The sequence below is a fragment of the Equus przewalskii genome, chromosome 4 (assembly GCF_037783145.1).
Source record: "Equus przewalskii isolate Varuska chromosome 4, EquPr2, whole genome shotgun sequence".
In the NCBI taxonomy this organism is placed as follows: domain Eukaryota; kingdom Metazoa; phylum Chordata; class Mammalia; order Perissodactyla; family Equidae; genus Equus; species Equus przewalskii.
Genome location: NC_091834.1, coordinates 77,365,529 through 77,389,101, shown reverse-complemented (window position 1 = coordinate 77,389,101; position 23,573 = coordinate 77,365,529). Strand labels below are relative to the sequence as shown.

At 36.6% G+C, this 23,573-nt stretch overlaps 1 protein-coding gene across 3 annotated transcripts in view; it reads left to right on the top strand.

The window, feature by feature from the left end:
* Window positions 1-4,239: 4,239 nt before the first annotated feature.
* Window positions 4,240-23,573, top strand: part of TSPAN12 (tetraspanin 12) — a 111,870-nt gene continuing 92,536 nt past the window's right edge. The window contains exons 1-3 of one of the 3 annotated variants that reach the window (XM_070616397.1): window positions 4,245-4,368; window positions 21,260-21,382; window positions 23,388-23,471. The gene's annotated coding sequence lies outside the window, so the exon portion shown is untranslated. Of the gene's footprint in view, window positions 4,369-21,259; window positions 21,383-23,387; window positions 23,472-23,573 lie in introns of all 3 variants that reach the window. The other 2 variants (XM_070616398.1, XM_070616399.1) reach the window with 2 other exon arrangements.

Genomic DNA, 23,573 nt, shown 5'->3' with positions numbered 1-23,573 from the left:
TAGTTCTTTTTCGGTGGTTGACTAATGATGTATTTAACAGTGGCCTACATTGAATGAGATTGAGGTGCCAAAATTCCTTAATGAGAAGAATCTAAAACTTAGGGAGACAGGAAAGTTGGAAAGGACTCATCAAATGTGATTCTTTCATCCTCTTCTTAATCATGTCTGCTGAGTAGGCCAGAAGATCTTCCCTTTACCAAGATATGGAGAAACATATTTATGAGGACAACACCAGTAACTTTGAAAAATACCCAGAATGCCAGAAATGCTGGTGAGAGATGATACAGTTGACATGAACTCTTTGATTACAGTGAGTATGCTAGGATCCAAGGTGGCATGAGCATTCAAATAGGGCATTTAACTAAAAGAGCAGATTGGGCTTTGTTTTAATCATTACCAGGGCCTGAGTGATAATCTGAATGAGCTAACCTGCAAAGATCTTTGGTGATAGCTAATTGTTCATCAAGTCCCTGTGAGTCAAATAGATGGGCAAGTCACTAACATCCTGTTTATTTTCTATAACCAAAAACTCAAGGCCTGGAGAACAGGAGCCTGATCTGGACCACCATATTACTTTCCAAAACCTGAGTCAGTTTACAGACTTAGAATCCCTTTAATGAAGAACAGATTGGTACACTTGAGAAGGGACCCTGCATCATTATAAGTCATTGCCATCAATTTTCTTTCTAACTTTCCCCAAAGAGGCATTTAAGGGAATACACCTAACTTTTCTGGGACTATTGTACACTTCTCTCAACTAATTGTTAATCTCTGGCTACAGAGAATTCTATGGTCCACAAATTAAAAATAAGTACTTACACAATTCATGTAATTAGTAGAGTTTTCAACTGACTTCACCTTACAGTGGGCCCAGGGCTCGTCTGAACTCAATCTGTGATAACTTCCCCTATTCCTTAATGTAATATTAAAACAGATCTACTGAGCAACTGGGAGAATCCCCACTTTGGAACAACGATAGGAAGGGTCAAATGGAAACCACTTTCTCTCTCCCCGCCACAAACTATCCGATTCTCAAAAATGATACTACACTTCAGAAATATCAGACAGATTAATACTATCATTAAAAATGGAAAGATGTTGTTCTGGTTCACTCTGGAAAAATTTACCATCGTCTCTGTGTGACTGTAAGAGTGCTGACAGGCCTCTCTGCTTCCCCCCACTCTTCCTCTGTGCAGTCCATTCTCTATATGACTGGCAGAGTTATCTTTCTTTTTAAAAGATAAGGCAAGTGATTTTTCTCCTCTGCTTAAAACCCTCCAATGGTTTAGCATTTCAATGACAATAAAAGCCAAAGTCTTTACAATGGCCCACAATGTCCAAAATGATCTGTCCTGTTACCCTTCCATTGTCATTTTCTTGTGCCTTCTCACCTCACACATTATACTATAATCACGAAGTCCTCTTTACTGTTCCTTAAACACACCTATCATGAGTCTACTATTTCTGCCTGTTGTTTCTCCAGATATATGCATAACTTGCTTCCTCACCTCCAACTCTGTGGATGTCAGTCAGATTACATGCTTCTCAGTGAGATTTTCTGTAGCCACCCTATTTAAAATTTCAACCTCCTCCCCAACCCCTCCCCTGAGCAAATTCTTTCTTTCATATATATCTATATATATGAATATATATGAAATTTATGTATATATATTTCATTTATTTATTTTGATTTTTTTCTTTATTCTCACAAGAATATAAATTCCACGAAGGTAGGAATTTTGCCTATTTTGTTCACTGCCTATCCCAACTACTCAAAAAATAACCTGGCACAGAGTAATACTTCCAGAATTATTTATTATGGAACAGTGGGAGGCTTAGTGATTGTCATTCTTTTCACTTTGCTATTTAGCCTAAGACAAATTCATTTGGAAGAGTGAAAGCAGAATTGCCTAAGTTTAATTACAAGGTGGTAACAAGTTGCTACTGTTGTTTCAGGTGTGGTCTATCTACTGGAGAAAGTCAGTCGTCTCCCAGTACCTGGCGTGCAGCTATTGATCTGTGAAATGCTTTTTTCTATATCTCAAGCAAGAACGTTAGAAGTTAGGGTTCTTCTAGAAGGGATAGCAGTGCACCTTCACTATCTTGCTTCGGCTCCATGCCACATGTAATTCGTAGGGACATTGATTATCTCAATTCAAGTCTTACTAGATATTATGCTGGCTCACTGTATTGATGGAATAATGTTACCAAGATTTGAACATCAAGACGTTACAGATATTTTAGAGTTTTTGTGTATCAGACACAGTTTATGAACTACTTCAGAGCCTCTGGCATCACTTGTTTCTTGTTCCAAGCTGCCTGAGCTCTGACTGACCTCCCTAAGGTACAACAAAATCGGTGCCTTGCATCCTTTACACACAATGTGCGTGCTTCTTCTGTTTTGCCTATATCGTGTAATTCTTACCTCCAGCCCATGCTTCATGCCTCTTATTTCCTGCTTCTGTTCTGTGATCATGCCTATGCAAGCGCACCCTGCAGAGCACTTAACACCCCACAGGGAAAATCTTTGACCACTGAAGGATGGCAACCAGTGGATTTTTCCATCTCCCAAACCACCAAGTGATTATTTGGAAATGCAATTTATAGACTTCTTGAGAACACACAGTGACCAAGTCAAAAACTCATCCTCCTATTGGCTCTCCCTCCTTCCCTCACACCTTTTTTCTCTTACTTCCGTTCCCTTGGATTTTTTTACCTAATAGTATAATTCCATCTACGCCATAGGCTCTGCTTTCTGGGAAACCCAGGCTAAGACAATTAGTACCAGAAGTAACCCTGAAGAGCCTGTCCTTAAAGTAGAACTTTGTAATTGGTTATTAGCTGGTCAGAGGGTGGTAAGACGGGTGGTGATAACACCTGTCATGGAGTATCATCATGATTACTGAGACTTTCTCCTGTGGTAAAGTCAGATGGAAGGTGAAACATTAGCATGGGCTGTGGTTGTGGAGACTGAACAGAATGGAAGCAACGCTAATTATAAAAATTGTGGAGTGGGATAACTGGAGGTAGGGAACTAGATATACCAATTCATGGATACGGTTCATTGTTTCACCAAATGATATGGGACTTGGAAAAAGTCAGATTGAAAGATTGGTAACAAGGGGATTGGGATAATAGATCTAAAATGTGAGAATATTTGTGTCTCATATGAATATTCGCAAAAAGACGTCCACAGCAAAAGAAGCTCTCCATAACCAGATGAGCAAGATGCCCAATTCTGTGGATGTCAATCAGTTACGTTTTATATTCAGTCCCAAGGCTTGCTCATCGGGCATTGTGGCACGGACAGAGATTTTGCTTGGACTCAACAATAAGAACTTTTCCTCAACAAGATTGAGTTGGTACTGCCACTACTATGTGCCAAATTTGACAGCGGCAGCAACCAGCTTTTAGCCTGTGAAGCCCAGTCAGCTTGTGATAGAGTGAATATGTTGGAAATCTTCCAAATTAGAAGGGGCAATGATTTTTTCCTTAGGGAATAAAGTCAGTTTTGATTCATTTTCCCTGCCACCATACTTCTGCCAATACCACCAACTACAGATTGACTAAATACCTAATTATAGTCATTGCATCTGATTCAATAATTCATTCTAAAGTGAAATAAGTCAAGCAACGAAATAATGTTCATAGGATTCACAAGTCTTACCATACAACAATTGTAAAAGAATCTGTCCCTAAGGATTGGGAGAATGGCCAATTGAAGATTCAGATTTGATATACTGTCTTATAGGATATTCTGTGTGCACTAGACCAGGGACCTTCATCTGGTGCTGCTTCTCCAATGCGCAGAATATATGAGTCCTGGAATGCAATTCAAGTGGGAGTGACCCACTTCCCAAATATTTGATTTCCAACCCTCTGGCTCTGCTGGTTTAGATGTAGTAGTTTAAAAGATTTTACATGGTCTCTCTTTAATTCGAGGGTGAACCTGTTTTCACTTATATGAGGGGAAAGTCTAATTGTTGCATTATGTTAGTTTGTTATTATCGATGTCGTTTTTAGAAGTTCAGATTTGGAAAAAGAGTGTGTAATGTTGGGCAGCTAATGCAGTGGACTGTGGTGATGTTTGTCATATTTTTGATCTGTCCTCGAATGCACTGCCCATGTTGGGGGAATTCTTTATCTTACGGGAATAAAAGCCAGAGGGATGATTGCTTTCCCAGATTTCCTTACAACATGTGATCTCAGCTCTGCCAATCAGATGGACTCACAACGGACAGAATCAGGAAACAGAAACTAATGTTGAAGCCGGCACCATGAGGAATCCATTCTGATGAGGGTAGTGGTGTCCACATCCAGTGCCTGCGATGTACAGAGCTGCAGTTTCCACACTTCGCAGTCGTGACTGTATGTTCAATTCAGTGCTGTGATTTTTTTATGTTGTTCTTAGCTGTGAAGCTTCTATGCCTGATTCATGGGTCCTGCCAGAGGGTTGGTGAGCTACCTAAGGTTCCTCTGATAAATTCATTAACTGCCTAAATTTATCAGACCTACTATCTATAGGTTTCAACCAAAAAATTCTTACTGAAAAAATTCTTTCTTTTCCATTTTATTTGATTGTGCCTTTTCAAACTCTTGAGATTAACACGTTTATTTTCATTCATTCTGTGTAGTACTGTCTGTGCATAAGGCTAACATTTCCTTTTAAGGATTGCTTTATTTTTTCATTGTCATTACTGTATGTTGCAAATATTATAAGATTTTGGTTTTGATATCCTTTCACTCCCAAAATTGTTTAACTAGAGAGTTTTGAATTTTGAGCTGGTTGTGAGGATGTTATGTGGTGGTTGTTTTCTATTTTTGCTGACTTCTAATTTTACTACCTTTTGATCAGATAATGTGTTCTGTGTTGTTTCTGTATTTTTTATTGAATTTTTGTGGTTTAATGTATGGTGAATTTTTGTAAATGCTTAAAGAAACTTTTGAAAAATTGTTTTTGTTTTGAGAATATTAAATTCAATATCCACCTATAAGTTGTACAATATTGTTGCTTAGGGCCTTCATATGCTTACTTATTCTTCTATCTACTTAATCTAGCATGTGCTCAGCTAGGTATTGTTGTTATTGTTTTTCTATGTGTACTTGTATTTCCTACAGCTTTGCTTTTTAAATTTTGAAGCTGTGATTTGGTGCATAAAGATCCTCGAGAGATATTTATTGTAGACTGCATTCTGTATTATTTTAAAGTATTCATTTTTTTCTTTAATGTCTTTGTCTTTGACTTACTAATTGCCTGATATTCATATTGCATGCCTCACTTCTTTTCCATATCATTAGCATCTGTTTGCTTTTTTACTTGCAGTCTTCCTTGAGTCATGTTATTTTAAATGTCTCGTGCATTTGGTTGGTTATTATTTTACAGCCAATCTAACAGGTTAATGCATTCTATCTCATTTATGATATGACAAATGTGTTGAGATTTAGTTCTAATCACATGATTGTTTCCTATTTTTAGTGTTTCCTATGATTTGCCAAGGAAAAAAGATTTAGAGCATAATTTAAAGACATATAGAATATTGAAAAAATTGTTTCCTCCCCAGTCATTAGTTACAACAATTACTACTTAACTTTGGCTTTCTCTTCTACCTTATGGAGAACACTGACTGTGAGCCTTTCTTAGTGTCAAATTCCAACAGTCATGTATAATCTCTCTGGCTTCCTAGCTCTGGTTTTTGATTTAGCATTTTGGATATTTTTCTGCTGACATATCAAATATAAGACATTATTTTCCCTTATAAGTGCTCCCAACTAACTTTTCTGCTTGGGAGGAATTGTTTTCTTTCTCTCTCCTGTTCGCAATACTTTCTACTTTAAAACCATGTAGTATAATCTAATAGAAAAAGAGTTGGTGGTGACCTATGTGTTTTGAGTTATTTGTTCAAATGTCTCCTTCCTCTCATTCCTTTAAAGCTCAGACCTTTAAAATCAAGCTTCATTGAATTATTTAAGAAAATCCTTTAATTTCTCTTAAGATCTCACCACTTATAGAAACTTACTTCTAATAGAAACTGTCTCTCTTTTCTCCCCCATCTTCCTTTTCCTGTCTACGTTAAAAACGCATACTCATACCCAAGTTGGTTTTTAGAATTAGGCAATCATACATTCTTTTCTCAGTAGTAAGCATGAGTGTTATCCATCGTCATTGTAAGCTCTTAGAGATAGCTATGTCAATAAATGCAATTTGATGATGATAAATGCTGAATAAGTAGTGCTTTTCCATTAAGGTGTTATTCTTAGGAAAAAATTTACTTTAAGCTATGCATATATTTTCAACTGAAGAAATAAATTATGAGTGGAAACCTATCTATTTGAAGATCAAGATTATTAATTACTTGGTTCATCAACAGGAAAATGGAATTTCCGTGTATCTTCAAACTTGACTTTTAGCCCAGATTTGGACAAATGCACACCTTGTCTTTAGTTCATTTCATTCACAGCTGAATTAGTCATAATTTCCTTTTTGTCTCCTTACAGTCTACAAAAACATCATCAGCTATTAACCATTTAATTTCCATTTTCTCAAAAATTTGTTTGAATTAATTTATGTTCTCATTACCTATTCCTGTTAGAACAAAGATCTTTAAAAGTGGTTACCCTTAGACAAGTGAAAATTAAAAAGATTAATTTTGACAACATTTTATTTGTGTGTGCAGTAAAAACTACAAGTTTTGAAAGCTCATCTTTGCAATTGTTTTAAATGAGTTAAAATATAATGTAATTTTGAAAGGCTGCTTTTGGATTATTAAAATATTGAAATGTCTCCAAAGACTGATTCTTATTCAAAGTTGTTGATTAGACATAGTTTACTGATTTTAATGTTATGGCAATATTAGAGATAAATTTTGTTCTTAGAAGTTCTCAGAAGAAGGCCTGACATTTGTAAGCACTATAGTAATGTTAGCTATATTTTCCCCCAATACATAGTGTAGTAATTAAATCACAGACGGTGGAGCTGGGCAGACCTGGGGGCCAATCTCAGTTCTCCCTCATGCTGTCAGAGAGGCATTGGCAAGTTATTTGTCTGCTCTCTCTTCCAAGCACCTATCTTCCCTAGCTGTTAACTGAGAGTAACAGTACATGCTTGGCTACATTAGATGAAGGGCTTAGGGCAATACCTACCATGTGGGAAGCACTCAATTAATGGTACCAGGAAACTCCAAATATGTCTTAGAAGTCTTTTAAATATTTCTTGACAGAAACCAAACAGCAAATTTTCATGTTAAGGTGAAGAGAGGTAACAGAAAGAAAGAAAGAAAGAAAGAAAGAAAGAAAGAAAGAAAGAAAAACAATAAAGAAAGTTAGTTTATATTCCACAGTATTTTTAGGTGTACAAAGAATATAATTTCCTGAAGTGCCAGTCTGTGGAGGTAGACAAGAATGAAAATCCGTTTGACTTGAATTAATACCACGCTGTGTCACTCGTTCGTTACTCCAAAGCCCAATTGGTCTACATGTCTTCTTCTAGCCACATACTAATTCCATGCTGACCCTCATGCCCAGGACTGAGTTCTTGCAGGTTGGCTCTCCTTCTAAAAGTAGTTTCTTCACAACAAGCCACCACTGAATGTATTATTCTTTATAAAAATGGCTATTCCTTGAGAGTTGTCAGAAATGAGTGTATTTCATGAACTGGTTTATTTGTTATCTCTTAACAGCTAAGTGAGGAGTAGGCTTTCGTAAGGTCAAGTTTGAAGGAGGAAGAAAAGAAAGAGTATCTAAAAACCCAGTTGATTTTCTGAAGTCTGCAATCTATTTAGCAAGTTCAGAAAGTAACAGCCTTTGAAGAATGTTAAATGTAATTTTCTTTAAATTTAAAATGCAAAATGAAATTATTGTTTTTGTAAATATTTATATTTTATAAACACAGCAGGAATAAAAATAATTGAAGACACTTTTAGAATTATTGTAAATTTTTTAAATTTATAGATCAAGAAATCATAACTTTAAAATAGTTCCTATTTTACAATGGCTAAAAATAACCTTTTGGGAAATAAAAAGCCCAAATTCAAGACTAGAGGTCAGTACAAATAGGAACATGACTCACGGAAATCACATTAAATTTCCATCTGCAAAAGCAAGAGGAATAATTTGGATTTGTATTTATACTAGACACATATTAGAAAAGTTCTTATGGTTACAACTAATTCAGTGTCATCGATTTCTTCTCTCTCCATAAATGAGGCTACTAACCTCTCATCTGTATTGTCCCTCCTTCTGGTACTTCGGTCAAAGCACAACATTTTGCATAAGACGTATTTAGGCATTTCTTTCTCAGAGTTTCTTGAGGCTAATGTACTCTGACCCTGTGCCATGGATCTGGGTCACTGTCATAGTAGCACTTGTGCTTTGAATATTGAATGTTCCAGATTTACTGTTATTGCTCTGCCTACCTCTTTACTGTCTTAATAGTGAATGCAATATGCATTATTTATCTATTGTTTCACAACAAATTAAAGCTTAGTGACTTAAAACACCAATAAACATTTCTTCTCTCTCACAGTTTCTATGTCAGGAATTTGGGAGCTGCTTGGCTGGGCAGCAATTCTGGCTCAAGGTCTTTCATGCGATTGCAGTCAAGATGTCTACCAGGGCTACAGTCATCTGAAGGCTTGGCTGGGGCTGGAGGGTCTGCTTCCAAGGTGGCTCTTTCACATGGATTTTAAATTGGTGCCAGCTTTTAGCAGCAAGCCTCAGTTTCTCTCCACATAGATCTTTCCAGAGGGCTGCTTGAGTATCCATGCTGCCTAGTGGCTGGCTTCCCTCAGCACAAGCAATCCAAGAGAGCAAGGCGGAAGCCACGGAGCACTGTATGAACTAACCTCAGTCTTCACAATCCAGCTAGGCTAGAGCCCAAGAAATGCAAGTCCTACTAGAAATACACTTCTCAAGTAAATCACCCAGGAGTTAGTAACAGTTTTGACTCACAGTGAGTCATCAGCTGGTGAACTTAAGAGTATCCTTTTCCCTTTCCAAGCTGAACAGCATTATACGTGTCAGTGTAAGCCTGTTCATCGGCAACTAGAGCTTTATACAATTCCCTTCTGTTGGATAAAATACGCATAGAAATAGGAGAAAGAATGTTAACCTCGTTGAAATGTACATTGTCTGGTTAATCATAATGATGGAACTTTTTGTTTTTCCAAGCTGTACTCCTGTGCTTGTTTTTCTTAAAACTATTATTTGTTTGGGTTATGGATCGTCACTCTCTACTCCCCGTTTGCTGTAAAGAACAAGCCTTACATTGAAGAGGTTATTTTCTGCTTTTGTCAAGCGGAAGTTTTTTGGTACTCTCTTTGATTCAAGTATGAGTCTTCCTTGATAAGAAGCAAATTTTACCTAACAGTGGGATGATTAATGGCACATAGCTCTATAAGCCAAGGTACTGATAGAAGAATGTGGTAAAATGATAATTCTATAACTGATTTAACCAAAGAGCATCATGATTAATGACACAGAATTCTATAAACAGAGATATTTATACAGAGAATGTCATAATTCATACTCTACATTTAGAACAAAACGCAGTTTTGGGTTTGCTTTATTCTTTAAAACAAGAATTGCAATGAAAGGTAGGTTATGTAAATGAATTATGTTGGATTTAGGTTTCTAGACTTACTGAGCAGATATCAAATTTTAAAACCTGACTAAACAGTAACTGATGGCATAAAATCATTCTAAATGTATATTTTATAATAAGTGTACAATACCTGGTGTAAATTATTTCATCCTTATAATTAACTTTATTTACTATAATTTCAATAAAAATCTATTAATACACATTAAAGTACAGCAAAACAAATTTCTTTAAGAAGCAGTTCCCTGCTTTAAAGTTGGAATCCTTAGAAGATATTATTAAACTATATATCAATGACCCGGTGAAATTCACAAGAGATAGCACTTCCCATTAAAAATTCCTGACACAGCTCATTGGGCAAGCCATATGAGTTTACTTCTGGTAATTTCGAGTAAAGTGTTCTTGAAACTCACAGAATTAAAAATTGAAGATACCAAGGGAGAAAGGAACTGAGGTACTTTCCCCTTTTCTTCCACTAGCTCTAAGCTTTCAATCTGCTTCCTGCTGGTCTTTACCCATTTGCCTTCTAGAGTTAGGAAGAGATAAACAAGGGTAAGATCATATAAAAAGGGGGACAAGAAGAGGAAGTGATGAAGAAGCAGGCAAGAGGCTCACTTGGAGCAATTAGAACCTGCTTAGAAATTGTGATATGGACTGAATATTTGTATTCCCCCCAAATTCAGGTGTTGAAGTCCTAATCGTCAATACGATGGTATTTGGAGGTGGGGCTTTTAGGAGGTAGTTAGGTTTAGATGAGGTCATGAGCGTGGGGCCCTATGCTGGGATTAATCTCTTATAAGAAGAAGAGGAGAGCCCTTGCTCTCCTCTGTGTGAGAAGGTGGCGGTCTGAATATCAGGAAGAGAGCTCTCACGAGACACCAAATTTGCTGGCACCCGATCTTGGACTTAGCCTCCAAATGTTGTTTATCCACCCAGTCTATGGTACTTTGTTATAGCATCCCAAGCTGACTAATATAGGCAGATACCGCAAGGAAGAATGATCCAGGGAGAGGGAACTGATAGTACAAAGCCCTGAGGGAGGAGCATGTCTGGTGCATATAAGAACAGCAAGGAACCTGGTATGGATGCAACAGGGTGGAAAAAAGGAGGCTATATCAACCAATGAAATATCCTTAAACTTGATCAATCAAAGTGACATCATTTAGTCTTCTGCTAGCCCAATGGTCTTATTATAAACCCATAACCAAGCAAGTTTGCACGTTCTGCTTCAGAGGCCTGGGGTCCGCCTGTTCAGATCCCAGGTGCGAACATATGCACCGCTTGTCAAGCTATGCTGTGGCAGGCATCCCAAGTATAAAAGTAGAGGAAGATGCACACAGATGTTAGCTCAGGGCCAGTCTTCCTCAGAAAAAAAAAAATGTAGCTCTCTTTTGCATAAAATCTTGTTCATTCTATGACTCAACCTCTCCTCTTTTCTCAGGAAGAAAAAAATCAGTCTCCACAATAGTCCAAACTACCTAGTCACGTGTGTAGTTACAAGCTCACTGAACTGATAAAATCCTTGTGTTTTACTTTCCTTGAGCAGACATACTGTAGTCCCTTTTAAAATGCACTACCAGTACTCTTTTACATAACTCTCCAAGTTTGCTAACGTATCATAAGTTAGCACTACGTGCCAGAATCGGTTTGCTTTATGGCTTAATGTACCTAAAGAAAATCCCTTAACTTCTTTTTGACTATAAATTGCACACCTAGCGAGTCCAGTTAAGGAGCTAAGGTTTGGTAGGGAGTCACATTGAACTCATATGTTTCTCTCTCATTCTTGTATCCTTGTAATTGACAAAGTCCCGCTGTGAAATCTGAATGTCTTTTTTTTTTTTTTTATGATTGGCACCTGAGCTAACAACTTGCAATCTTTTTACTTTTTGCTTTTTATCCACAAATCCCCCCAGTCGATAGTTGTGTATTTTTAGTTGTGGGTCCTCCTAGTTGTGGCATGTGGGATGCCGCCTCAACATGGCCTGATGAGCGGTGCCGTGTCCGTGCCCAGGATCTGAACTGGTGAAACCCTGGGCCGCCGAAGCGGAGTGCACAAACTTAGCCACTGAGCCACAGGCCAGGCCTCTGACTCAGTCATCTTATTTTCCATGACAATTTGGTGAAGAATTGGGTGGATCATCAGATCCTGAGAACAGCAGACGGGGCGTGAGGCTGAGGACCAGGTATGAAAGGTAAAACTGTGTCTTACTTTCGTTTCTTCCTCCTAGCTTCTCCTTTACTGTCCACGATTGTTGAGCCTATTTTCATCTTAGATCTATTTTTTATTCAAAGGCTTTTTTGTTTTAATAAAATATTATAAAGTAATTCTGTGTGTCTAGCCCTTGGGAGACGGGATCATTCCTACTCTGAGGTCTTCCTGACACCAGGCAATTCTGCAATTCTCTCACATCAACTGGATGCTCTACAATTCAGTATTCTTACGCTAACTACCCAAAATTAGTGTCAGACTCCACAGATTGAAGGGCTAAGCGGTTAGTGTAACTGTCTGTAAAGGCGCACATTTTGTGCTTTCCAACATGTCAGATTATATCTTAGCATGTCTGCTGTATCATAAACTGAAGAAGGCTGGCTGTCACAACCTAAACAGAATGCAAACTGCTACTGACTCAGTGAAATGACCTGATGAAATACTAGTTCCAGTGACAAAACTCCTACCCATATGCATCCATAAGTCAGTGCGTGTAGCATTAAAGTAATTTGATTACACAGTTATGTAGCTCAGTACAATGTAGTGGCAGTTTAAAAATATGCATTTCCAGTAATTTTAGATTAATTTTGTTTCTTTTTTTCAGAGTTATTGATCCCACCAAAATTCAAATATGATTGTCAGGAAGTATTCTAGTTGAAGAAAAAAAATTAAACCAAAGCAAAGAAGAATGAAAGAAGTTTAAAAATCTCAAAAAGTCTTTTGTTATCTCATAGTAAAAGTTCTGATGGTCTAAATCATGAAGACAAGGAAAAGAATCGGGATATCCAAGAAAATATGAAACATGCAAATGCAGCAACATTGAAAAAGAAAATAATGAGAATGAGCAAATTTTTAAATAGGAACTTAAAAATTGATTTGAGGAATAAAGAAAAACACAACTTATATGAAGATCAGTGACAACCTGGTTAACGAGGATTGTCAACATAAAGAGCATTTAAGATTAGGAACTGGGGTCAGCCCCATGGCCAAGTGGTTAAGTTCGTGTGCTCCCCTTCAGCGGTGGGGGTTCGCCAGACTGGCTCCTGAGTGGGGACCTACATACCGCTCATCAGGCCGTGCTATGGCAGCATCCCACATAGAATAACAAGAAGGACTTACAACTAGGATATACAACTGTATACTGGGGCTTTGGGGAGAAAAAAAATAGAGGAAGATTGGCAACAGATGTTAGCTTAGGACCAATATTCCTCAAAAAAAAAAAAAAAAAGATTAGGAACTACACAAGAAAACATGACCTTTCTTGAAATCAAATGACTCGTTTATGAAATCAGAAGCTTGATAGAATTTTTCTCAAATTCTATAAAAATCCTAAACATTTACGTGTTATTAGCAATAAAGCTTTGTGAAGCTACAAGATTCCTGTCTATAGAGCTAATAGAAAAAACAAATTCTGATCAACCATTTGAGAAAAAAGTGAATTATCTTTCTATCTTTTCTATAAGTACGATATTACAAAATTATCATCGTATGAAAAGCAAACCAAAAGTGTATATAGCCAAAAATACAGTGAAAAAGGAATAATTCAGAAACGGGTCAGACTAATCAATAAAAAATAGCCCTTTTTTCTGGATTTTGTAATATTTGTGATATTTGTTGCTTTTTTAAAAAAGTAAACTTGTGGTTCTTTTTTATTCTGAATGAATATTGACTTTCACATTGAATATTACATTTGTATTATTTTTCTTAAAGGGGGGGCCTCAAAACTGTACATGCTTCAGTGTCCGCCACCACGCATCTAAGAGATTTGAATAGACGTGGAAATTTGAATACGTATGAATGATAGCAATTCTGTTTTACAGATGCAGGACTTATTCTCTCAAAAGAGTAAAAAAGTGCTCCCTAGCACTATGATTCATAAAAGCATCATTTTAAAATTAAAATTGTGTTCCTAAATCTCAAATTCTCTAATTGTGATTGTTTGAAAAGGTGCCTCCAATCAAACAATTAAAAAGCGCTTGATTTTAAAAAATGAAACAGCTGTTGGAAAAATACAAAAAACTTGAGTTAATATTTTTTTCCTGAGTAACTATGTATGTAGTTAAAATATATATGAATTAAACTGCTCTGATCAAGAGCTATATTTTCCAGCATAGTCATAGTCTCAAATTCTAATTTAATTTTCAGTTTGATAAAAACAGGATACAGGCCAAATCATAAATAAGTGGCTTAATTACCATAAGTATTTTTTTTAAAGATGGCAGTTTGACATTTTGCCTAATAGCGAAAGCCCTGATAGTACTACCAAAGAAAGGAGGTTATTCAAACCAATCTTACCCCCCTACTCTGCTCCTCTTTAGTTTGCACAATGTTTTAAACGTACTTAGTGTTACTAAATTGTATAGTTAAAAATGGTCAAAATGGTAAATTTTATGTTATGTATATTAACCACAAAAATTTACAAATAGAAGTAAATACTTCATTTTTAAAAGCTTTAGAAGTTTTGCCAACTTTTTCGTTATTTGGAAAAAACATTCATAAGTCAACATCACAGATGTTGCCATGCTCAATGTGCTTTATGACATAAAATCCATCATCTTTTTGGTGGACATAAACCATAATCGCTAGGCATAAGCCATAATGGCTAGGACGGCCAATCAAGGAAGTTGAATTTGTGGCTGCTTCCTGCTTCCTTCCTCCTTGTAGCCTTAGTAAATGGCGGTCTTTGTCTGAACTTGGGCTCTGTAGTCCTGTTCTCCCCCGTGCTTTGTCTCCATTACTTCTATGGCACCGGTGTCTGCTTCTATTGCTCTTACTAATTGTAGCCCCTTTGTTGCATTCACATTCCCAAGAAGAGTCATATGATCAGTGTTAGTCCTCATCCAAAACAGTTTCTCCAACTGGCAGAGTTCTTAGAAATTACTGGGCCAGGTCCTCTTTGGGTCAAGCATTGATCTATGCATGATCCAATATGTTTTGGCCAGGTTTCCAGGGGCATGTGACACAAAGCATGGCAATAATTATGCAAAAACTGGTTCAGGCTACTTAATTTAGCATCAAACAACCACTTTTAAGGGGTTAATGTAGTATAGATTGGATACACAGATACATTGCATGCATTGAACCTTTGTATCAGCCAAAGCGGAATTAAGGCTATCACCACATACGTGCCTAGGCAGACTGCATTGTGAAATAATGCACTAACTGAAGTAGTCTCTCAAAATCCACTGGGCTGGAAGGCAGAGTGGTCTACTACATTGGCTTCAGATTAGTAACAAAACTAAAGGTTTAGAGAACAGGGGCAGATTGTGGCCTGTTGCATATTTGTGAGATCTCATCTGTCATAGTTACTGTATCTTATCCTTAATATATTTCATCACCATCAATTGAAGCCAAACTTTATCTAAAATGACCAGATAATATCACCACTACCGAGATCCTGGACCACAGCCAGCCTTCTGGTATTTCAGTGATTCGTGAAGCAACCCAACACCACTGTGAACAGGATGTTGAAGCAGCTGTTGCAGTAAGCTGAAAGGGGGCATTTGCAACCATTGAGCAGAAGAAACACATAGCAAATTGTGCAAACCAAGTTCAAGTAATGCAATAATGCCTTGAACAAAACATAATCTTCTAGAGCTTACTTGTATAAGCTAAGGCAGACTTGGAAATATAGTAGTCATTTCTCAATAAAAAATTCCCCCTTGATAAAACTTGAGAATTTGTTAATTTATTTATGTATACATTTCTGTCAATTACCTAATTTGACCTTCTAGCATATGTGATTTTTCACTCTTGTTGATAAAGAAGAAAAGAACACTTCAAATAGTAGAAAAAGAACACTTTCTTTTGCAGTCAAGACTCAGAAAAGATAAAGAATGTTAAAAGGAAGAAAACTTAGTCCTTAGAAGAGGCATGAGTGATCCAGGTTACATACAAAAAAAAAGCTGATGGAGACAAACTAAGGATATGGGGACACGGAAGCAGAGACGAAGGGATTGGCATGCAGATGTCAGCATCTCCAAGCCGTCAAACCAGAAAGGCCTTAAGCATTTAGATAAAGAAACACAAATGTCTTCTCAGTGTGAGATGGCAAATGCATTAAACGATGAATGACACTGGGCTTTCTCTTCTGCCTTGTCTACTAAAATAAATCTGGCTTCGTCTAGTCAGTTTTTACTTCTCTACAAAAAAGGTCCTGTCATGTTCGACTTATCTTTGGGGCTATCATCATGCACTATTAGAAGAAGGAATGTGCACAGAGAGAGAAGAATTTGAGTGCTGGAGTGGTTTGAGGTCTAAACTTTCATGAAGTTTTACAGAAGAATTTTGGAGGGACAGGCACAGAAGTTACTATATGAGAGAGAAGCTGGTGAGAGAGGGAAGGAGAATTTTAAGCATTGCAGTAGATATATGCTTCCTTCATGAACTTTAGGAAATACTTACAAAGAGCTTAAACTATTTTAAAATGATCTCTTTGATTGCATTCTGACTGCATTGCTGATCTGAGCCTAGACCGTGCACTATGACTCTATAAACAGTACGTTAGCTTGTTGATAATCCTCAATTTAATCCAACAGCTGTGCATATATCGTGTTGAAGCTATAGTGAAGGGAGGGAGCCTTGCTAGTAATTTATATAGTACATCAGAAACAATATATAAAACAAATTATTGCTTGCTTTCATTAATCGTCATTGATCTCATCCTGAATGATAATAGTTTCTATTCTGCTTTGTGTAGTGAACATAAAAGTATAACAGCTTTGGGGGCCGGCAGAGTGGTAAAGTTTGTGTGCTGTGCTTCGGGGGCCCGGGGTTTTGTGGGTTCGGATCCTGGGCACGGACATGGCACCACTCATCAGTCCATGTTGAGGAAGCATCCCACATGCCACAAGTAGAAGGACCAACAACTAGAATATACAACTGTGTACCGGAGGGGCTTTGGGGAGGAAAAGGAAAAATAAAATCTAAAAGAATAAAAGAGTATAACAGTTTTAATTGGTTATTTCTGACTTTAGTTACCCTGTTTTATTTTTCTCAACTACAAATTCTCCTACACAGAAATTTTCAAAGACATGACCTCTAAGTTAGGGAGGTACAATTATAGTTTGGGAAATATTACTTTTCATAAATGTTATTGTTCACCTCAACCATACAGTTTCATGTCTCCCTCCACACATAGATGTCAGACACACAGACACATCAACATGTAAATAGCCAAACATTATACAGATATGCTCACCCACCCTAATTCCTCCCTCCCTCTCTTCCCCGTCTATCTGTCTCTGTTTTTCTCTGTCTTACACGTGCACTTTATTGGCACAGCTAAAAACATGGCAATAAGAAAGATTAATAATCATTTCCCTTGGCCAAAGCCACAGAGTTGATGGCTGTTCTTTAATCCTCACAGTTTTAGCCTTTATGAAAAAAATTCTATCGTTTAAAATATGGTTAGTGAAGGCCTAGATATCCTGGCAAAATGCAACTTGAATATTGCCGCAGTCTGAGCTGGGTAAGTTTGATAAGAGACGTACCTATAGCTAAAGAGCCCAGCTTCCAATGGCTATATTTATGACTACTTGGATCTCAAATACATAAAGATGGTCCATGCTATAAAATGCTACAGGGGAAACACAGCACTGACTTAGCATTGGTTGAGCCCTGCTGGAGAACCAACTATTCGGAGGAGTACGTGATCAGGTCCAGCCCAGAGTTATTTGCAAGGTCCATTCTCCAACAGCAACGGCTAGTGTAGAGCAGCCTTCTCATTATCTGGGTAGCATTGTCAAAGAAAAACCAGAGCTGGACAGGAGTTAAAGCAGTAAAAACAGATTTTATTAAAAAAAAAACAACCTATTGCAATAGGAGAAAGACACCTCAGTATAGAACTGGGCTCAATGCTGAATATAATAAGGAAAATGGGAATTTTTATCCAAGGAGCAGGCTGGGGTTGGTGGATGTAAAATTACTAAGAAAGTATCAGGAGTACGGGAAGATTCTGGTTAAACTGACCTAATAGGATTGTTGGTGAAGGCAGGCCAGGGTGATCAGGCATCACTTGGGGGATGGTGGAGGATGAGGAATCTGATTAGATATTGAGGGCGATCACATATCAAGGATGGGGGATTTTGGCTAAAACAACTTAACAGGATTCTTGCTAAAATTAGACAATGCAGAGAGGAACATGGAAGCCCAAAAGTTGAGGCTTAGTTGAGAAAGAGGACAGGAGAGCCTGACTAAAGTTCGGTCATGGAGAGAATCTTTGTCAGGATAAACTGGACAAGTCATCTGCATCTACACCCATCTTCTGTGACCAACGTATGTGGTTCAAAAGGGTAAATATCAAGGGCTGCTCCAGAGTTTGCGCTTTCCATTAGTCCCAAACACAAAGTCAACCTCCATCAAGTTTCCTTTGGGCTTTTGATAGCGAATATAGAAGCTTCCCCAAATTCTATCTCTAACGAATTTTATGAACACAGACTTTGCAATTGGAAATTTCTTCTTCCTTCAATCCTCTTATGCAATCGAACCTTCATCAAGATGGTGAGACTAATTGATCTGCACCATTAGGGATACTAACTAAACCTATTCCCCCTAATTTTTGCTTTTCCACAAGAGTAGGCTTGTGAACCAAGATGAACTCTTTACTCTCCCTGACGAGAGCCTTTCTTTACACTCAAATTTCTAATCCTCCCTGGAAAGTTCCACAATATCCCCTTTTGGAAAATTTCGCTGAGATATGCTCCATAGTTCAGTTCAATTTTACTCATCACACCCTCAAAAATACAATCTTTTGCCTCAGCCTTAATTGTTATTAAAAAACACTTTCAGGAAGATGATTTTCTACCTTGAGAATTAAGAACTGTTGGAATGGCTTTAGATAGAGTTCTAGTTCTTTTCTCAGCCTTGGGCAGAGGTGGAGAACTGACCGCTGTATTGTGCTCAAGGTCCCACTCCAGACCATCACAGCTTTTGGAACCTTTGGTGAGGGACAGATATAGTGTTACAAACGATCCTCTTCTTCCCTCCTGAGAGTACACAGCTCAAACCCCAGAGGCTTTAGGTTTTCCCGGCAGAACACTTGTTGGGTTGGGGATAACTTTGTCCAGCTGAACTAGAAGCATAATCTCTCATTCTTTGGTCTTTCCTCTAATGAGAATGTGTCTTTCTAGTTTTGTTTCCTAATGCAGCTTCACTTTTCCATCAGACTTCCCATTTTCCCTATTTCCAATGTGCTTGTGTATATGGTATTTCTGGGAAGAAAAGTAAATGCCACCATGACATTTAATTATGACTTTCATACCTCTCTCCAGTAGGGAGCCATGCCACTCAGAAGTCCATAGTGCTTTCTTATACTGAATTTTGTGGGCCCATGTCAGTATTTTCCACCTCTTGCAAGGATCTGAGACCATTACCTTCTACTAAAGTTGAGTGGGGTTTAAGTCAGAGGCCCAGATCTGATAAACGGGCATCATCCCCTCACCTCCCATGTTGAGGTGAAGGCCTTCAGACTTTCAGTGTTGCATTGGGACTTGCAAGCAGTGAGAGACTGAGACATTCCGCAGATTCTAACTGCTTAAGTGAGACATGAGTCACTCAGGTCCAAATTCAGTCACCACTGAATAAGAGACTAACCCTCTTCTCTGTGATTAGCATGGCGTTAATGAGTCACTTACATATATCCTATTTTCACTACGATGTTAAAGCAGTTCAGAGAACAGAATATCTATATAACACATTCTCCACTGTCTCCTAAGAATTAATCCCTAATATTTTATCTACCATGCTCTCTTTTCTCAATTAAAAGATTGTTACTAAACAAAGATAATTAAATGGCTTAAAAAGTCATAAAATGAAAATTAACATTTTTTATTTATTTATTTTTAAAGAAACTGAAAGACTCATGAATAAGCTCAATATATGTAAGAACTTTCATTTTATCACCTATGCTAGATTTTGGTGTAGTCCCTTTGGAATCAATTTGTTAACGGAAAAACAGATTCATAATCATTTATCTTGATCTATATTCATTTGAAATAGATCGTAAAATTTTTGAAAGTCACGAGTGGAAATAAATAATAAATAAATCTATATGCTAGTAATATTTTATTTAACTAAGTTAATTCATTGATACGTTTCTTAAGAACACACTCAGAAAAGAAAAAAGATTAATGCATGCCTAGGTATTCTTTTTAATAATATCGCTGTGAGACGTCATGAAAGTATTTTTAAGGATGCTTTGCCAGAAAAGCTTTATGCAGATTAGAATTTGGTATTACCTATCTTTGTGTGGATTGAGGCCCTGGCTGGCAATGGATCACACAATCAGTTTAAGAAGGAGAGAAAAGGGTAAAAAATTCCAGAAATCTAATGAATGCCTATTCTTGATGGGCTCATTCCGTGTTATCTCTTCTTTCTAAAGTGAGACTTCTATTTTCCTAACAGATTTATGAAACAAGTGTCTTTTTTGTATATATCCTTTGTATCTTATAGCAATTATTTGTATTTTATATTAGTTTCTCTGGAAAGATTCAATTTTCACGTCATTAAAATTGTCATGTATGCTTAGTTTAAATACAGTTTTTAATTAATTCCCTTACTTAAACCATGACACAACTTTGTTTGGTCTTTCCAGTTTGAGAAATATTATTTAAGCTAATTATTTAATAAAACTGGAACTTTTTGCTACCTCTGAAAAAAGAATAGATTTATTTCCCATGTGCATCAGATAATGAAATGAACAAATGCTAACAGCTGCCAAGCCATCCACTTTCTGCTATGCCATACAAAACCTACATTTTTTTAAAGAGGCAAACATATGGGCTTTTTGTCATGTTTATGTAGACATTTGTGAATTAAATGCCAAAAAAGGTTCTGTGTCAAACTATAGTTATGTTTTTCACCTCAGGGAAATCCATAAAAATTAATACATCAGGTTTTGGTAGCGTTAGTATTTTCCACTTAACTATGGTATGTTTTGTAGGAACTTGAAAATATTTTTGTTGGTGATGATATTTTTTTTTATTGAGGTGTAATTTATATACAATGCAAGTCATTCTTCTGTACTTTGAAAAATACACCACAATCAAGATATAGTACAGTTCCATCATTCTCCCAAATTCACTTATGTCCCATTTGTCATTATCATCTCTCCCCATACTCAATCCCTGACATACAAAACCCCTGACTGATTTGTTTTCTGTCCCTACAGTCTGGGCATTTTCAGAATGGCATACACATAGAATCAGACACTATGTAACTTTTGGAGTCAGACTCTTGTTACTTAGCATAATGCCTTTGAAACTCATCAACTTTTTTGTACGTGTCAGAAGTGTATTCCTTTGAATAACTGAGTAGTATTCCATTGATAGATGTGCTAATTTGTTGATCCATTTATCAGATGAAGGTCATGTAGCTTGTTTCCAATTTTGGTCAATTACGTAAAACTGCTGTAAACATTTAATTTATTCTTACTGTATTCTTAAATCTCCATTTAGGGCGAAAATGAATTCATAGAAATGGGAATGGTATAACAATTCACTCCTATCAAAGCATTACAACATAGTTCTTTTGAAGATATTTTCCTGACAAAACAATATATTACCTATGATCAAGTATAGGTAAGTATTTTTTGTCTGATATCTTTGTCATCTAGAAATTCTTCGCCGCTGTAGCTTGGGCCCAGAGCATGATCCTACTTCCACTGGGGACGTAGTTGTCCTCAGATTACATAACAGGTATATAAACTATTAAAATAATTCCATGTCTGCTCTTTAAAAAACAAGTAAACAATATGATAAGAATCAGAATAACTTTAGTTAGGGGAAATTGAATTTAATGACAAAATGATCAGAGACACATAAAATAAAAGAAAGATAGTATAAATTTTTCCTAAGAGCAGTTTTGACCAAGACTAATTCAGTCCTATGTGAGGCAATGGAAGAGAGGTTAACCTATACGTGTGTAACACAAATATGGGACTGTGTCTATGTTTTCTAAGCTATGTCGTACTCCACATCATGTAGCATAGTGCTTTGTGCAGAACGATTTCAATATTTTTTTAAGTCAAAATGCACATATACATATACATATGTACAGCAAGCCCCAAGGAAGAAACGCCACTGCACCATCTTATACTTCACTCTACTTCATTTTCCACATTAGTAAGTGGCACTTGTTAGTGACTTTAAATATTTTTCTGTCTTCTTCTTTCTATTTTGATTTTCCATGCTCTAATTCTGCAGACACATAACATGTTCAGGAACAAGTAATTTATTTTATTATCCAATCTTAAAAACCCTTAAAATACCCCCCGATAAGTTGATTATATTTTGGAGAAATTCTGTCAAGTGGAAGTAAAATACAATTAAAAGAATGATGGGAAAGGAATTTAGGGATGCAAGACAGTTACAAAAAATTAGGACACTTTATGATAGTCAGGATCTATAATAAATCTTTCTTTCGAACCTAAAGTTGGTATTTAATTATCTTTAGTTAAAAATTATAGTCTTCCACAAAATTAATATTGAACAAATATTTAAGTAAGTGATGCGAAATGATGAGCTTATGTGATATACTATGAGTTCCAATCTGACTTTGTTTTAGACAAGTTGGTCATTAAGCAACATAGTTATGAACAAACCAGTTAGAGGTGAATTAGTGGGAGAGACATGGATTCCACGGAGCTGAGACTAATATTGAGAGTATTTGTTGCACAAAATAGTTACTAGGCTGAAATCACCTTGAGGAATTTATTGTATAGAAATAAATAAATATAAAGATAATCAGTTTGCAAATATTTACTGGAACATTTTTAATGGTCAAAAACTACAAAATTTTGAATGTTGTTAATAGAAGAATGAGTAAATAAATTTTAATACTCCGACACAATGCAGCTATTCAAAAGCATGAATTCTATTTATATTTATTGACTCAGAAGGATGTATAGGATGTATTTTAAAGGAAAAAAGCCAGATTGCATATTAATGTTACATAATATTACTCCAATTTTGTAAAATAATAAACAAAATCTGTGCGTGTGTGTATATGAGAGAGAGAAAGAGAAAGGGAAAGAGGAGGGAGAGCATGTGTGTGAGTGTGTGTATGTGAGTGTGTGTATGTGAGTGTGTGTATGTGAGTGTGTGTATGTGCATTGGTTTGTATCACCATGTGGAAAGGCGGGTTTTCTCTGTCACGTGGGCAGAAGGGTATTTAAAACAGGGGGTAGCGTATCTTCCTTGGTCTTTGTAGAACTTGTGCTTGGGTCAGTTGCTATAATTAGCAAGTGTTACTGTTGTAATTTATAGACATTTAATGAAATTAAAATTTAAAGTTGCTGTCTGAGGAAATATCAGCTGACTTATCACTCCATTTTCAGCTCTTCTCCCTGCAGCAAATTCACAGTTAATCAAGCAAGTTCTTAGTAACTGTCCACCTTTGATAATTTAAGGACTCCCCTACCTTGAGGCATGGTATAAACTAGATGTTCTCTCAAGTTCTTTTTGACGCTGCACGTATACCTATATCTGTATGAACATTTATTCATTTATGTTAAATTATATGTAACTATATAGCATATTTTAGCCCCAAATACTTTTCTCACAGTAATTATGTTTCTCTCTGTAGAATTCGAAACTGTTTTACAGTGGAGTCAAGTGAATGACAGACTTACAAGAAATTTCTTGATTTAGAAAATTCCCATGAATACATGTATGTACAATTTGAGAATCCTTCATTCCTCATCCATATATTGACAAATACTAGAAACATATATGAGCAAATTGAGTTCAAAATAAACATGATGTGACAAAA